An 18029-nucleotide genomic window follows, 5' to 3' on the forward strand; every position below is an offset into this window, starting at 1 on the left:
TAGTATCTTCCAGGACAAATGACACTCGCCAGTCCGAGTCACCTCAAAGGTCACGCCCACGACGGCTCTGACCCAATTAACTCCCATTGTTCCATTAGCAAACTGTTAACAAGCTGAGCTGGCTGGCGCTCTCCCAAGCTGTCCTCCTCCGGGAACCTCTTATCTCCAGGGGAAAATAACACCGCGACTGGGAAAGAATGTAAGGAAGGGGCCCACCTCCCTCGCCTCCACCCGGCCGCGCTGGGAGAGAGACAGCTTCGCCGCGTCTCGGACTTGCTGTTTGCCAAGGACGCCAGGGGGGGCCAGAGGGGGTGGGGAAGCCGGGGGGGGGGGGGGGGGATCATCCCCTAGGCCACGAGATCAGAAACTTCGAGAAAGTTCTTTTGTTTTTTTTTTTTTTTTTAGTTTATTGATGTCCTTCCAACCACTGGAGATGCTACATAATAATGTGTTACACAGGAGCTCAGGGACACGGAGCTGAAAAGGAGCCAGCCCCCAACAAATCATGACCCAGCCTTTGACAATGATATCTCGGGATCCTAATGGGTTAGGCATCCCGCACAGCTTCGCAGCATCTGCAAACTTGGTCAACCCAGGATCTTTACACGTCCTTCATTAAAAAGCGGCCGGAAGTGGCCGGCGCAGGGGCAGGGGACACCGAGACAGTCTCCCCCCACACTGACACGGAGGGGCGCTAAGCAAAGTGTCTGGCGGAGAAAGGCGAGCCCTGCCGGGCAGGGGGTGTAAGTCCGGCCTTTCTCCCTCGCCTAGACCGCCCTCACCCTGAGAGCGGGGGCTCGCCTTGTGGGTGTCCCACAGGGTCCCGCAGCATCACATCCCTCGCGCCTCCTTCTCTGCGCAACCCCCACATTCGGGCCCCCTTTCCCAGGACTCTGAGGGCTTTTGTGGGAAAGAGAAGATCAGAACGGACACCTCCAGAGAGTGGAAAGCTGTCTGATAGGCTGGTGAGGTTTGACTGCCCGGCTCCTTCTCCTTTACTGCTAAAGGGGCCAACCCCAAATTCATAATGACTGCAGGTAAAGTGACGCTGGAGTCGGCAGCCCATCTCCTATTCCTGCTTGTTTATGAAGGAAGAGATGGAAGGGGATACAGGGATCTGTTCCTCCCCACTGCTGGCCCCACGTGGCTACCAATGCTTCTTGCCTTCTTTTGCATATATACACACAAACACACACATATATAATATCTCAGAAGGAAATATACATACATATATATATACATAATATCTCAGTGGCTAAATCAATGGGCTGAGAGTCAAGAAGACGGCTTGACTTCTTTTTGCATACACACACACACACACATATATAATACTTCAGTGGCTAAATCTTTGGGCAGAGAGTCAATGAATTCCAATCTGATCTCAAATACTTCCTAACTGTATGAGCCTGAACAAGTCATTTAATCTCTGCCTTAATCCACTGAAGAAGGGAGTGGTTTGCCATTTCCATTATCTTTGCCAAGAAAACCTCATAGGGTGATGGGGTCATAAAAAGTTGGACACAACTTAAGAACAATAATGTATGTTTTTTCCTTGGAGGCCCTCAATATCAGGGCTTTGTCTTTTTTGTTTTCTTCTGATTGTCACTTCAGTAATTTTCTATGATCAGAATTTTTTCCTGCTGTTTGCTTATTTTTCCAATCTATTTCTTGACTTTGTTACTCTTTATTAAAGTGGGGCTCTGTTTCCAGGGTGGAAGGTGCCCAATCCCTAACAAAATCCAAAGTCTATGTTGGAGAGAGGGGAGACCATGTTCTCCACTGTAGGCCATGTCAGTGCAGACCAGGCCCCAGAAAACCAGGATTTGGCCTTGGGAGCCACTGAATAAGCAGCAGCAACAGCAGCAGCTGCTTCTACAGAACAAAACACAGGCCAGGAGAAGAGTAAACATCTCTCCTTAGACCACTTTGGAAGAACTGAAAACTTAGTTCCCTAGAATTATCTCTGAAAACAACCACACAAAACTCATGAAGCTCAGAATAAGGCACCCTGCACCCCTGGAAGGAGAGCCCCACTTTAATAAAGGACAAAGTTCCAATATCCAGAGCCTCCAAGAAAAACATCAATTTGTCTCAGGTCATGAAAGAGCTTAAAAATGATTTTGAAAATCAAGTAAGAGAGGTAGAGGAGAAATTGGGAAGATAAAATAGGAGGGGTGTAAGAAAATTATGGGGGAAAAATGAAAAGATTAGTTTTTAAAAAGACAAAAAATACTAAAGAAAATAGCACCTTAAAAAACAGAGAAGGTCAAATCGTAAAAAATGTATAGAGAAGAATATCTTCAAAAGCAAAATTGTCCAAATGGAAACAGGCGCAAAAATTCACTGAAGAAAAAAACTCCTTAAAAAGTAGAATTTGACAAGTGGAAAAGGAGGTACAAAAGCTCACTGAATAATATAATTCCTAAAAATTAGAATTGAATAAAAAATGGAGGTTAATAACTTTGTGAGAAATCAAGAAACAATCAAACAAAATCAAAAGAATGAAAAAAATTAGGCAACATGAAATATCTCATTGGGAAAATAGATCGTGGAGAGATCATTCAAAAGTTATTGGATTACCTGATAGCCATCATCAAAAAAAAAAAAGAGGATAGATATCATCTTTCAAGAAATCATCAAGTAAAACTGCCTTGATATTCTAGAACTAGAGGGTAAAATAAAAATTGAAAGAATCTACTGATCACCTCCTGAAAGAGATTCCAAAATGAAAACTCTCAGGAATATTATAAGAGCTCCCAGGTCAAGGTGAGAAAATTCTAAGTAGCCAGAAAGAAACAATTCAGGTATGGTGGAGCCACAGTCAGGATAATACAAGATTTAACAGCTTTCATATTAAAGAATGTGGGGACTAGGAATATGATATTCCAGAAGAAAAAAGGAGCTAGGATTACAACCAAAAATTATCAACACAGCAAAACTGATGAAATAAAGGATGTTCAAACATTCTTGATGAAAAGCCCAGAGCTGAATAGAAATGTTGACTTTCAAATACCAGATTCAAGAGAAGCATAAAAAGTAAACACGAAAAAGAAATCATAAGGGACTTAATAATGTTAAACTGTTTGCATTCCTACATGGGAAGTTGATATTTGTAACTCGTAAAAAATTCTCATTATTAGGGCAATTAGAAAGAGGGCCCAGATGTGAATTGAATATGAAGAGATGACATCTTAAAAAATTAAATTAAGGAATGAGAAAGAGGAATGCATAGGATTAATGGAAAGGGAAGGGTATAATGGGATAAATTATCTTCCATGAAAGAGTCAAGAAAAAGTTTTTATAATAAATGTGTGATGGAGAGGAGTGAGTGAACCTTACTCTTGTCAGAATTGACTCAAAGAAGAAATAACATATACTCAATTCTATCTTATCCCACAGAAAAGTAGGAAAGGGAATAGAAGAAGAGGGGGCAGTGATAGAAGGGAGGGCATATTGAAGAAGGTGATAATCAGAAACAAAACATTTTTGAGGAGGGACAGGGTGTCAGGAGAGAGAAAATAGAATAAATGGAGTGGAGAGGCAAATAGAGTGAAGGGAAATACATTTAGCAATCATAATTGTGGGGGGAAATTGAAGCAAGTTTCTCTGATAAAGGCAAAAAATATAAAGATTGAATCAAATTTATTTTTAAGTCATTCTCCACCTGATAAATGATCAACGAATATGAACAGTTTTTAGATGAAGTAATCAAAGCGATCTATGCACATATAAAATGCTCTAAATTACTATGGGCTGGAAAAATGAAAATTAAAACAATTCTGAGATACAACCTCATACCTATTAGACTGGCTAATATTACAGAAAAGGAAAATTACAATTGTTGAAGGGGATGTGGGAAAATTGGAATATTAATGCACTCTTGGAGTTCTGAACTGCTTCAAGCATTCTGTAGAGCAATTTGAAACTTTGCACGAGGGTTACAAAACTGTGCAAACCCTTTGACATAGCAATACACTACTAGGTGTATATACAAAAAGATATAAAAGTCAAAAAGGAAAAAGACCTGTATGTACAAAAATATTTATAGCAACTCTTCTCTGGTGGCAAAAAATTGGAAATCAAGAGGGGAAATTGTGATAGAATTCTATTGTGCTATAAGGAAAGATGACAGGATGCTTTCAGAAAAAACTGGAAAGACTTACATGAGCTGATGCAGAGTGAAATGTATTGTCCCCAAAGTAAAAGAAATATTGTAAGATGACCAGCTGTGAATGACTTACTCTATTCTCAGCAAAACGATGATCCAAAATAACTTGGAAGGACTTATGATGAAAAAATGCTATCCATCCCCAGACAAAAAATTGATAGTGTCTGAATATAGATTAAAGCATACTTTTTTTAAAACTTTATTTTTCTTGAGGATTTTTTTGGCCTTTTTTTCCCCCACACCATGACTAATATGGAAATACATTTTTGCATGACCACACATATATAACCTATACGGAATTGCTTGTCTCCTCAACGAGAGGTGTGGGGAGAGAGGAAGGGAGAGAATTTGAAATTCAAAGTTTTAAAAACAAATGTTAAAAATTGTTTTTATATGTAATTGGGGAAAAATAAAATACTAAACAAAAAAAGAGATGGGAAATAACTCTTTTAATGGTAAACTGAGGCAGAGGAAGCGAGTAAGAAAGAATAGGCTCAGATGCTCTATATAAACAGAAGAAGATACAACTGTCTTTATACAAATATAAACCATAATCATATCCTCTTTATTAGCCCTGGGGAATAGAGGAGACCTGGAAACTTCAAGCAATCCTACCTCAGCGGAGACCATAAATACAACGGTGAGTTGGATGTACAGATGCTGATGGGGCTTGTGCCCGAGGCAAAGGGCACTTCCCTCCTTCCCATGAGCAATCCAGCAATCAGATAGAACTTGTCTTGGGCAGAGGGAGGGAGAGGAATAGTTTACATAGTTTACATAGCAAACATCTTTATAATTACTTTGTATTTTACAACAGTTCTATGAGATAGGCGTGTATTATTGTTCCCATTCTACAGATGAGTAGATTAAGATTCACACAATTTAAAAGACATATTAAGGTTCACACAATCGGTGAATGGAGGAACTAGAATTCACACCCAGGTCTCTTGTCCTAGCAAATCTTGCCTCTTGCTTCACTTTGTCTCCCTATTCAACAACATATATTTATTCATTTCAGCAAATATTTATTTAGGAATCACTATATGATTTCTATATTCTATGTCCCATGTTTAGGGGATATAAAAGCAAAAATCAAACAATCCTTTCCCTTGAGAATCTTATTTAGGGATACTTCCCATGTCCTGATAAGGAACTATGGAAGGAGTGAGCTCACAATTGAACTTTGAAGGAGGAGGATAATTCTGAGAAATGGAAATGCCTTCTGCACAGAATGGGTATGGGGGAGGGAGTGAGGAAGAAAGGAAGATGTCTGATACAAATGAACAGAGCAGGGAGATGGAATGTCAGGCTCCAGGAACACATGTTAGTCCAGTTTGGCTGGAATCCAACATGTAAGAAGAAATGAAAAAACACAAGGGTAATATTACTAGTTTGTTTGTTTTTTAACTTACAGTTCCTGCCCTGGATAACTTCATGCTTCCCTGCATATTCGTGCCCTACATGCATTATTTCTCCCGATAGAATACAAGCCCCTCATTCTGAATGATGTCAAATAAATACTTGAAAGAAAGATGAAGAAATGGACTAGCACAATAGTAATATTACTAGTTTGTTTTTTAACTTACAGCTCCTGCTCTGGATATCTGTGCTCTACATGTATTGTTTCTCCTATTAGAATGTAAGCTCCTCGTTCTGAATGATGCAAAATAAAACTAGAAAGATGAAGAAATGGACCAACACAATGGTAATATTGCTAGTTTTTTTTTTTTAATTTACAGCTTCTGCCCTGGATAACTTCACCCTTCCCTGCATATCCGTGCTCTACATGTATTGTTTCTCCCCTTAGAATATAAGCCCCTCATTCTGAATGATATAAAATAATACTAGAAAGAAAGATGAGAGCCAGAAGAGGAGTTTGAATTTCATCCTAGAGGCCAATGGAGAGTTGATGAAGAATTTTGAGGTAGGGAATGATTGGTCAGACTTGTGAATGTCATCAGCTTTTCAAGCTCAGCAATCAATTAAAAGACTTCAATAAATCAATAAGCATTTATTAAGCACTTACCACGTCCCAAACACAACACTGAGCACTGGGGACACCATATAGGGCATGATCTGGAAAAGGATCCAGCAAAGGAGACAGAGAAGGAGCAGTCAGGAGAGAGTAGCGTCCCAAAATCCTAGAGAGAACAGGTTATTAAGAAGGAGAGTGATCAATAGTGTCAAAAGCTACAAAGATATACAGGAGAAAGAAGCCTTTGGATTTTCCAACCAAGAGATCATTAATAACTTTGGAGAAAGCAGTTTCTGTGGATTGATAAGATTAGAAGCCAGATTATAAGAAGAGTATGAGGAAAGAAAAAATGAAGGCACTTATAATAGACAGCCTTTTCCCATTTAGCTACAGAGGTAGAAAAGAAATAGAATAAATCATGGTCAATAGGAAACAGTCAAAGGTTATCTGCATATCTCTAACGCATGGGAGAAATCACATTTTCCATCTGACTTCCACTCCATTTCCCCTGTACATCTCCATGAATATTCCCAAATATCCAAGTCTGATGATTTCAGTGTCTAGAGGATTCTAGGAAACTTTATCCAGTCTCCATGGTGATTGCTATATAGGGTTGAATTCATGAAGATTATTTTTGCAGCTGTGTGTAGGATGTATGTAAAAGGAGAGAAACTAGAAGCAGAGATATTAATTAGTTGGCAACATATCAGATGATGAAAGCCTGAATGAGAATAGTACATGAAAGTGCAAAAAAGGGAAAAGATGCAGAAGATGAGGGTTATGTAAAATAATTCTTGGGCATCAAATCTGTCTCTGCACTGCTACTTTCATCAATCTCCATGAACTATCAACAAATCTAAGCAGCTCTCATATTTCCGTTATCTCATTGAATCAACACACCGTCCAGAAGTCAATCTCTATCTCTTTCAGTTAGTTCAAAACCTCAGGTAGACAATCTCGCACTGTTTTAATATTTTATTTTCCCCAGTTACATGTAAAACAATTTTTTACATTTGTTTTTAAAACTGAGTTCCAGATTCTCTTCCTTCCTCCCTCTCCATCCCCATCCCCATTGAGAAGGTAAACTATGCAAAACATTTTCATAAAAGTCATGTTATCAAAGTAAACAGTTCTCTCTCCTAAAAATAGCGTAAAGAAAATTAAAGTTAAAAAGTAGGCTTCAATCATATTCAGATGCAGTCAGTTCTTTCTCTGAGTAGGGGTAGCATTTTTCATCATAAATCCTTCAGAATAGTCTTGTATCATTGTACTGCTGGGAATAGCAAAGTCATTCACAGCTGATTATCTCACCACATGGCCATTGCTTTGTAAGTAAAATTTTTAAATATAGTTCAAGCAAATATGGTTCCCAAATACTTGGTCTATATCTATACTCTGGCCCTACCTCTTGCTTAGAATTTGCCTCTTAGAAAGAGTGATAGGGATGATCCATTCCAACTAGCCTGGGTAATGAAAGTGATTCTCATCCCAGGGTCTAAAACACAAGTGGGCAATTTGGCCAGTTTAAAATGGCAGGAGCTCCTTTGTCAAGTCTGGCTCAGGGCCAAATGCCAAATACAGTGCCTGAAGGAGATAATAGTCCCAGCTTCCTATAACAGGCCCCAGATCCTGGATGGAAGCACCCTGATCCTCCCTTTCTATTTATGCACCCAGAGATAATAATAATGACTCACATTTCTACAATTGTTAAATGTTTATAAAACACCTGAGATCACGGTAACCTTTGTGATGTAGATAATGAAAATATTGCTATCTCTGTTCCCCCAGATGAGGAAATCAAACTCAGGCCCTTTTACAGTTGAAAAGACAAGTTTGTAGAGAGTGTCAGACAGCTCGATGGATGCAATCTTCCCAAAATTCTGGAGAATGTTCTGCTTCCTGGAGAGCTGTGATGACGTGGAAAGGAGCATTTGTACACTTTCTGTCACTGTTTCTGGTCTCATAAGTACATGGGTAGGAGAAGTCTTTTTCTGTGGACTGCATCTCCAGAACTGGAGACATCTTCAAAAAGATTTTAGTGAAAAAAAAATTTTAAAATGAATAAAAATAAAAATAAGAAAAAGACTCCAAGGAGCCTCTGCTTGGCCATTCTGCCCAGCAACTCGGTCTTGATGAATCTCACTGACTATTGCTCACAGTAACCCACAAGAAACAAAGGTATATATAAAGGGAAGGGCTTTGGGATTTGGGGTTTCTCCCTCCCAAGTCATGAGTTCCATGGATACAAGTCTGGGTTCATTGCCTACCTTGATGTTTATTCTTTTCCATTCTAGATAAAAGCACTGGGGACCATCCCAGCATCCAGCTTTGACAGCTAGCTTAGCATGGATACCCCAAGGAGGAGCCTTAGGGGAAGAAGCAAGACTACCTTTGCATATAAACTTGGCGGGACCAATTTTTGTGTAAGTTTGAGGAAACTCTCCCCACACTGATGTGGAAGAAAGAGAGCTCCCGGCTTTTTTTTTTGGAGGGGGGAGGGTATTTGCCCTATTGTTCTTGCTAGGGTTTTGAAGTAAGTATCCCTTTGTAAGTGGTGAAACAGAACTGGGGCATTAGTCACTGGCACCTAACAATGAAGAGATAGGGAGCTTGAGCCGATGACATTAACAAGAGCCATATTAGAACCTTCAAAGGCAGATGTTGCAGGGGCCACTTTGGGAAAGGGGGTCAGAGGGATTTTGTTGTCATTGTTCAGTTGTTTTCAGCCTCCAATTGGGGTCTTCTTGGCAGAGATGCTGCAATGGTTTGTCACTGCCTTCCCCAGCTCATTTTACAGATGAGGAAACTGAGGCAAATGGGGCTCAGTCCTGGTTCCAGGCCCAGTGCTCTAGCCACCTAGTTGTGCTTTCCAGACTGCTACATCAGAAAGTCCCTATGACAGGTTCCATTGTAAATACTTTTGTGTTTGTCTCCTCAGGACCCAGCGTAATGCTTAATAAGTACTTATTGATTGGTTGGTAAGAGTGAGCCCCTCTTTCATTTCCTTTCTCCAGGTTCATTGATTCCCAAGTTGTTCTCAGGGAGGGAAATTGTAAGACAAACATTTGGGGTTTCATTAAGATCCTGAGAAACCCTGTTTCCATGTGGAAGGGGTTTTTCAGCCCCCAGATGGCAAGAATAAGCTTATGCCAGAGGTACTAAAAGCTGTTTCTGTTTCCAGCTAAAAAGCGATGGAGATGTTGGAGATGGCTTTTCCTACCCCAAAGAAACTCCTCCGTCCCCTCCCCACGCAAGGCTGGAAGGACAGATTTGGCAGGTGGTGTTTATCCACAATCAAAAGCTATTCATTTTGACTCCCAGATCTCTTAAATGCAAATTGTTCATCACCATTATTATCCCTTAGAATTGATGGCATCAACTCAAGTTGTCTCCATAAACCCCTCCCTTCCAGTCTCTAAATCCTAGGAAAAACCTGCCAAGCCCCTCAGCCCCAAAAGGGTTATTGCAGCTGCTGATTTAAAAGAGCAGCCACCCCAAGGGGTGGACAGATCATCCATCCCCACCTTCAAAGGCACAGAAGTCAGTCCCCACAGAGATGTTCCCAAACAGAGAAGGTCTGATGGAAGCCAAAATAGGGAGGGGTTGCAGACTGATCTTTTTGGAAAATCTCCAGAATTTCCTTCCTATTTTCTAGGTGGGGATAATTCATTTAATTCTGCACTTGTCAATCCCTCTCTCTCTCTCTCTCTCTCTCTCTCTCTCTCTCTCTCTCTCTCTCTCTCTTTCTCTTACACATGTCTCTTGATTGCCTGGGACACTAAAAGTCAAGCAAAGTCAGTAAATTCATAAATGAACAGGCTCAGTGATTTGTTTATTTAAGTGTTCCCACTGGGAGTTCTTAGTCAAAAGACAGTATAGCCCAGGGAACAAAAGAGTAACTAGATGGACAATTTGTCACTTGGTTAGGCTCCAACAAACAGCTGTTTTGATGTGCTAATAGTCCTTGTGGAAGATGTGAATCCCTTAGTAGGTACCCATTCAAAGTCAAGTTTGTTGCCTTGATTCTGGATGTGTCCCTAAAAGTTTCTCTTCCTCTTCTCCTCTCCTATAGTATCTCCAACCAACCAAACAAACCTGAGAATTTGAGCATTGTTATTATAATATAATAATCAAAGTAATATCACCAATTATGATTACTATTGTTAATAATAATAATAATATTGAGGCTGGACTTGTGATTTTATTGGTATAGAGAATTCTCCTTATACCAATGTAGGCTGACACCTTTTCTGCCATTTATATACTTAAATACCATCATGGAAACAAAGTAATTTGCTCAGAGTCAAACAAATATATATCAGAAATAAGACTTAAATCAGGTATTCCTGGCTGCTTCTCTATTCACTATGCTATATTATTTGTTTGTTTTTTACTAGTAATAAAGGTTATAACGATAACTATCTTAAAGTTCAATATATCATCCACATTGGAAGGCGGGGAGGCAAAATGGCAAAGGAGAGAAAGTCAAATGTACTGATGTGTAGTGGGGGATTGCATGGATCCTGGGAGTGTCCTAATTGTGAAGAGCTGGAAGGAGATCAAAAACACAGGTCAGCCGGCTCTGATACCCCCTTTTAGGTGTAAAGAAGCTGCTTTTGTGAATCTAAGGAAGATGTAGTTAGAAGAGTAACTAAACAACTGTTATTTGGAGTATTCTAAACACTCAAATCAACTACGAAGGGCCTGTAGGGGAAGATGCTATTCACCTCCAAAGAAAGAACTGATAAATAGAATTATACGTTATATGACTTAATGATATATTTATATACGTTTCTGTATTAAATGGTGTCCTCGAATGCAGGGTGAAGAGGAAGAGAACAAGATAGATCTGAACTTAAAATGAACCGCCCCCCCAAAAAAAATTAATTAAATTAAAAATAAGTAGAAGGGACAGCATGGATTCCAGACTGGTCCGGTGTAAATATGAGTTGGGGAACTAGGCCCAGAGTGGATGTTACAAGTTTATAGGATAATAGACTTAGCTATCATCTCATCCAAGAGTTTTTAACCTTTTGGGGTTCATGGGCCCCTTTGGGAATCGATTAAACCTATTCTGGTGAAGTCTTCTCAGAAGAATGGTTTCAAATAAATACCTAAGATTATAAAGGAAATCAATTACATTGAAATAGTTATAAAATGTTTAAAAATTTGTAGAATCCCAATTTAAGAATTCCCCTGATCTAGACTAACTCTATAATTTTACAGATAAGAAAACCAAGGCTCAGAAATAGCTTACCTAAGTCCAAAAGAGGTAGTAAGTGGAAAACTGGAATTCTAATTTAGGTTCTCTGTCTCCTTATTTAACCCTCTTCACTATCCTATTCCCCTTCCTAAATCCTACATCTAGGCACAAAGAGGGGATTAGAACACAGATTTCTTGAACCCCAGTCCACAGCTCTTTCCATTTACCTCAGTCTGTCCTAAAAATGTAAAAGTGGGGAAACAAAGTGAGAAAGTAGTTGGAGCACCAAGGGTAGAACCTTAGTTCTCAATGTTCAATAAGTCTAAACTAACTAAAGGAAATCTGTGATCCAAAGAATCAATCTTACAAGTATGAGATCCAGAAGGTGTAGATAGTCATTTGAATGAAAAGGATCTGGGGTTTAAATGGCTCACAAGCTCAATAGGAGATAGAATCACGGTCAGGGTGACATGGGGAGTGTGATCTTCAGTTTGGAGCAGCATATTTTAGGAAAGAACACAGGAGCATGTCCAAAGAAGGTCAGTCAAGTTAGTGAAAGGCTTCAGGATGATGCTGTCTGTGCATCAGATGAAGGAACCAGGAGTGTTTAGGATGGAGATTTGGGGAAACACTGTAGCAGGCTTCAAGTGCTTAAAGGGCTGTCACATAAAAGAGAAATTAGATTTGACCCCAGAGGGCCAAACAAATTCAAGTGGACTTTGAGGAAAAATAGTACAGAGGAGAAATTACAAAATTAGATATGATAAAAATAAAAAGGACTTCCCCCACCCCAAGACAGCAAGCAATCTAATATAAGTTAAATATGTGTTATCTTTTTAAACATAATCCATATTTGTCATGTTGTAGAAGAAAAATCAGGCCAAAAAGAAAAAAAAAACATGAAAAGGAAAAACAAAACAAATAAACAGGCAAAAATACTATGCTTTGATACATATTCAATATCCATAGTTCTCACTCTGGAGGTGACTGGCATTTTCCATCCCAAATTCCCTTAATGGAATTCCCTTAATCACTGCATTGTTGAGAAGATCCAAATCCTTCACAGTTGATCATCACATCATCTTGTTATTAATGTGTACAATGTTCTCCTGGTTCTACTCACCTCACTCAGTATCACTTTTTATCTTTATGCTCATCATTTCTTATAGCACAATAATATTCCATTACCTTCATATACCATAACTTATTCAGCCATTCCCCCACTGAGGGTCATCTACTTAATTTCCAGTTCCTTGCCACTACAAAAAGAGCTGCTACAAACATAAAAAAAAAAAACTTTCTGACAATTGGAACTATAAATAATTGGAAAGTTACTAGCTCTCATTGGTAATCTTCAAGCAAAGGACCATAGATTTAGAAGTGGAACAGAAGAGACTTAGAAGATATCAGCCCCTCTGACTGTAAATCCAGAGTCCTTTCCACTTACACACTCCCTCCCTTCCCACAGCTGGACAAGTGCCTGCCCGGCAGGTTAAACTCAGTGCCCTCTAGGCTTCCTTCCAGTCTTGAGGTTCTGAGAGTCCAAATGGCTGGTTTGGTGCAGAGGAGCGAACCCCAAAGCAGCAGCAGGGACCGGGAGAGGGACCCAGCACATAACAGCACGATGCATATTCAGCGGGCATCTCCTCGCCTCCTGGAGGGAAAGCTGCAGGAGAGAGGGACCCCTCCCATCGCTGGTGCTGTGATTAATCCCAGTTTTCCTCCTGGGCTCAGCATAAAAGAAAAAACTAATTATGAGATCTCACCATCTGGGCAATTATGATCTCTCATCAGCCAGACAAAATGAGGGGTTTGTGACACATAACGGCAACCCTGCCTCCCTCACATCTGGGCTTGAATTAGCCAAATCAAGGGGAACTTGGATATTTACTACACAATTTAAGTGATAGAATAACAAGTTCCCTTGGCTAGTCACACTCCATTTCTCTCTGAGGGCACCGTGTTTAGCTGGAGATGACCAAATCAGCAGTCTGCAGAAGCTCTTTCCGTGAGGGTCTCTTAGAGTTCGATCCCTGTATTTTAAAGGGTTAACTAAGCCAGGGCCAAGGGGATAGCCTCTGGAGCATTGTCTTTAATGGGGTCATGACATATTTAACTCAACAAACATAAATTAAGTGCCTTCAAAGGCACTGTCAAGCATCAGTAATATATAGATAAAAACAAAATAATTTTTTTATCTCAAGGCAATTACCATCTTGTGGGAGTGATTGAGATGATACATAATATATGCAGTTAAATAAAAACACAAAGAATGAAACAAAGCCTACTCAAAAGATTCAAAAGGAGCCTACATTCTAAGGGAGGGATGCAAGTATATCATAGATTTTGTTGTTGACTCTCTGTGACTCTATTCAGGGTTTTCTTGGCAAAGTTACTGGAATGATTTGCCATTTCCTTCTCCAGCTCATTTTACAGATGAGAAAACTGAGGTCGACTGGACTAAGTGACTTTCCCAGGATCACACAAATAGTAAGGTCTGAAGTCAGATTTGAACTCATGAAGATGAGTCTTTCTGATTCCAAGCCCAGTGCTCCCTCTAACTGCCATTGGAGGAAGAGAGAGAAATTTATTTAAATGTTTATACTTGTTTATTCTTCCTTCCCTCTATAAATAATATATACACATATACAGCATAAAAACAAAATTAGATACAAATATATTTAAGGTGATTTGATACGAGGTACTTACTCTTAGTTGGGCAATCAAGAAAGGCTTCATGGAACTAAAGGAAAAGGACTCTGAGATGGAGATACGGAGAGAATGTAAATAAAATAGACAATTTAAAGGCACAAAGACAGGAGGGGGAGAATAATGGGCAAGGAATGGATCGAAAGTCAGTTTAGCTCGTTCACAGAATGCAGAGGTGAATGTAACAACCCATAAGGATGAAAAGATAAGATGGGGACAAGTTATATGGGAGTTTATATTTTATCATAGAGCCAGCAGCGCTTAATAAGTGATCAATAAATGTTTCTTGAGTGAGAGGGAGGAAGAGAGGAAATAAGTGTTTATATAGTATCTATTGGAGTAGCAAGATGGCACAGTGGACAAAGGGCTAGGCTCAGAAGCAGTAAGATTATTCTTTATGAGTTTATCTGGTCTTAGACACTAGCTGTGTGACCCTGGGCAAGTCACTTAACCTGTTTGCCTCAGTTTTCTCATCTGTGAAATGAGCTGGAGAAGGAAAGGCAAACTACTCTCGTATTTTTGTCAAGAAAATTCCATATGGGATCACAGAGAGTCAAAAATGACTAAAAGCCCCCTCAACAGCAAAAATAGTGCCTACTATATGCTACAGCCTAGTGCTTAGCTGTTATTTTTATTTTAGATTGTTGACTAATAATAAGAAGCCCCTGGAGTTGGTTGAATAAACCGGGGCTTCTTAAACTTTTTTTACTCTTGACCCCTTTTCACCCAAAGAATTAAATTAGGTGTGTAAATAAAACATTTACTGATAATAAATTATAATTTAATGATCCCCACAATCTTTTATGACACTTCATATGGGGTTATGAGCCACAAGTTAAGCTGGAAGATAAACAGTCATATAGTCAGATCTTCCCTTAAAGAAAATTACTTTGACATTAAGCTATGTAGGATTAACTAAAACAAGAGTCTTGAGGCAAGTAGACCAAATTTGGAAACTGTTGCAATAACCCAGGCAAGAAGTTAGGAAATAAGATAGTAGGTACATGACTAGAGGTAAGGGGTTGGATGAAAGAGATATTTCCAAGTTAGAAATGGCAATATTTAGCAACTAATTAGATATGTAAAGGTGAAAAAGAATGAGGAGTCTAGGATGTTGCCTTTGACAGAAATAGGAAAGTTTGGAAGAGGAAAAGGTTTTAGTTATTATTGCACTGACCAGAGTTATTTCAAAGTTATTTTTCTATATAATGTTATTTTACAAATTATTCTTTAAGTTTTTCTCACTTCACTCTTCATTAAGGTCACCACAGTTTTCTCTAAAAGTCCCCATTTCATCATTTCTTATGGCACAATAATACTCAATTATGTTAATATACCACAATTTATTTAGCCATTTTCTATCTTCCCAGTCTTCAATTCTGGAATACCATAAAGAGTTGCCATATAGGTCATTTTCCTTTTTTCTTAGATCTATTTGAGGTACTAGAATAGTTATAGCATAATTGGGTCAAAGGGTATGACCAGTTGGGGTTTTTTGGGGGGTTGAGTTCCAAATTGCTTTCCAGAAGGGCTTCTCCAGTTGCTTTCAACAGGTTGGGCTTAGATTGGAGGAAATATATAAGAGGAGCAATCCAGGGCTGAGTTTTGGGGAAAGACGAGTATGAAAGAGAGTCCAGAAGAAAGAACAGTATAGCATTGAAATGCATAATTATTGGGTTGCAAATAGAAAGGAAAGAAAGTGAGATCTAGTATATGGCTGAGATAAAGTGAAAACATAGGTCATAGGACTTTTACTGGTTAAAGAACTGAGAGATGAAAGCATTTGAGTAATCATCTCTAGATTTTGGAATTCCTTGGTATAAGAGCAGCAGAACATGGTAAATTTCTTTAAAAAAAAAAAAAGAGTGACCTGGGTGCTGATACTCTAACCACAATAATTAAGATTTGGTGGAAAGTTTTGATTGGGTGGACTTACAAGAAAAAAAAAGTTACTGGATATAATCAGAAAATAAATAATCTCAAAATCAGGAACAAGGAGTGTTATGATTCTCTTTTTAGGACCAGTAAGAAAAAGCACAATCAGTATGGGAGCTGATAGCTACAGAAGCAACATTTTAAGAGAGAAATGTGATAGAAAGAGATGACAAAATGAAGGAGTATGAAAGAAAGTGATCCAGGATGAAGAGGAATTTGTTCCTTATGGAACAAAAATCCTAGAGCTCATGAGAAGAATGTGTAAGGTTGTACTGGGACTGGGGAAGGTTAAGGTTGAAAAAAATAAGAAAAAAGTGATGGAAGAAGAGGTTCGGGCTGGTTTTCTTCCCATCATCTTTCATGACTAATTAATACAGGGATAGAGAAAATATTTTAAAAGCATTAAGAATAATAGTGGGTGACAGATAAATAACAAATTACACAATCCCCTTAGGGTCTTACAGAGGGGGCCAGACCAGGCTTGGGTCTGGATTTGGCCCTCCTGCAGGTACATCTGTTCCTGGATGCATTCTGGAGTGAATGATGAATCAGGCTGAGGTAATGAAGGGATAGTCTCCCCTGGAAATAGGTAAGGTCAGCAGGTCTATCTGGGACACCTGAGAGAGAAGCAGGATCACAAAAACCAAGATGGGAGAGAATATCTAGAAAAGAGATGTCCAAGAAATTAACATCAAATACTGCAGAGAAGTCAAGAGTCATGAACACTGAGAAAATGCCATTAGAAATGGAGAGAGGAGTTTCTGTAAAGTGATGACTTTGGATATGAGATTGCAAAGGGTTAAAAGTGGAGAGGAAGTTGAAAAGTTGAAAGAGGAGAGGAAGAAGAGGCAGACAGATGCTTAGGGTTTTTTTTTTTTAAGGGTTTGTCAGTGAAAGAAAACAGAAATAGAGGATGATATTTTGAAGAAATAAAGCCAACAGGGCAGGATCCTTAACACACCCATAGCACAAACCTTATCTTCCTCTTGCTCCTTCTAACAAAGCTGACTTTGATAAGGAACAATTTCCTCTAAAAAATTATAAACAATTTTGTGGACTGTTCTTTGTCTGGATTTCCTATGACTTCTATTTTGTATCTATGTTGCTGATACACATTTCTGCAGCTGGTGCTAGGATGGCATTTATAAAACCTGCTTAAAACTAGCAGATAGTCCTTTTTTATTATCTAACAATCGCAGCTCCTGCTGGGCTCGCCGGAATGGGGACAAATCTCTCCTTAGTTTTGTTCTATACCTATATATGAAATCCAGACCCAGGTCTGACCTAGGGAGACTGGGCATCTAATAAGAGCTTTAGTTTTCTCACAACTCCCACTCTGGAGATCAAAAAGGAAATTTAAGTGTGTTTTAGCTCATGTCTAGATCTCCCCATAGTAGAGGGAATAGAAAAGCACTCAGTTCACAATGTGAATTGGGTGTGGGACAGGTATTCATTTCCTACAAAAGAAATGCTGAACACAAAACACCGTACCCATGAAGAATAAGACCCAAATGGGATTCAATAACTCAATTTACAACTACTTTTCTACTCTCTTGAAAGGCTGGCACTTAATTAACTTCACCAGATCATAAAGCAGCTTTCAAGATGGTTGAATAGACAGTTATATTTCTTTCTTTGTTTTTATTCTTTTTTAAAAATAATTATAACTTTTTATTGACAGAACATGTGTCTGGGTAATTTTTTACAACATTATCCCTTGCACTCACTTCTGTTCCAACTTTTTCCTTCCCTCCCTCCACCCCTTCCCCTAGATGGCAGGCAGTCTTATACATGTTAAATAAGTTATATTTCACCTTGTCTTTGCACTGTACATGTCTTCTGTCTAAGGCTTGATCTTTTCTCATCAGAGGCTGATACTCTTTCACCAGTCAGCTCCACTAACAGACCCAGGACCTCCCAAAACACAAGGTTACCTTCAAGCTGGAAACATCCAACTGGAGATCAATATTCAGTCAGCTATTCAGGAAAGGAAACACATGATAGAAAAGGCAGCTGGGGGACCATATTCAGGCTTGCCT

The 18029-nt window shown here is 39.1% G+C and overlaps 1 long non-coding RNA gene across 1 annotated transcript; it reads left to right on the forward strand.

Moving 5' to 3' along the window:
- Positions 1–284: 284 nt before the first annotated feature.
- On the forward strand, positions 285–5981 carry LOC127558760 (uncharacterized). Its single transcript, XR_007952972.1, has 3 exons — positions 285–1037; positions 4741–4808; positions 5583–5981. It is a non-coding gene; the product is annotated as an uncharacterized LOC127558760 (long non-coding RNA).
- Positions 5982–18029: the final 12048 nt, after the last annotated feature.

This window comes from Antechinus flavipes, chromosome 4, assembly GCF_016432865.1.
Source record: "Antechinus flavipes isolate AdamAnt ecotype Samford, QLD, Australia chromosome 4, AdamAnt_v2, whole genome shotgun sequence".
Lineage (NCBI taxonomy): Eukaryota > Metazoa > Chordata > Mammalia > Dasyuromorphia > Dasyuridae > Antechinus > Antechinus flavipes.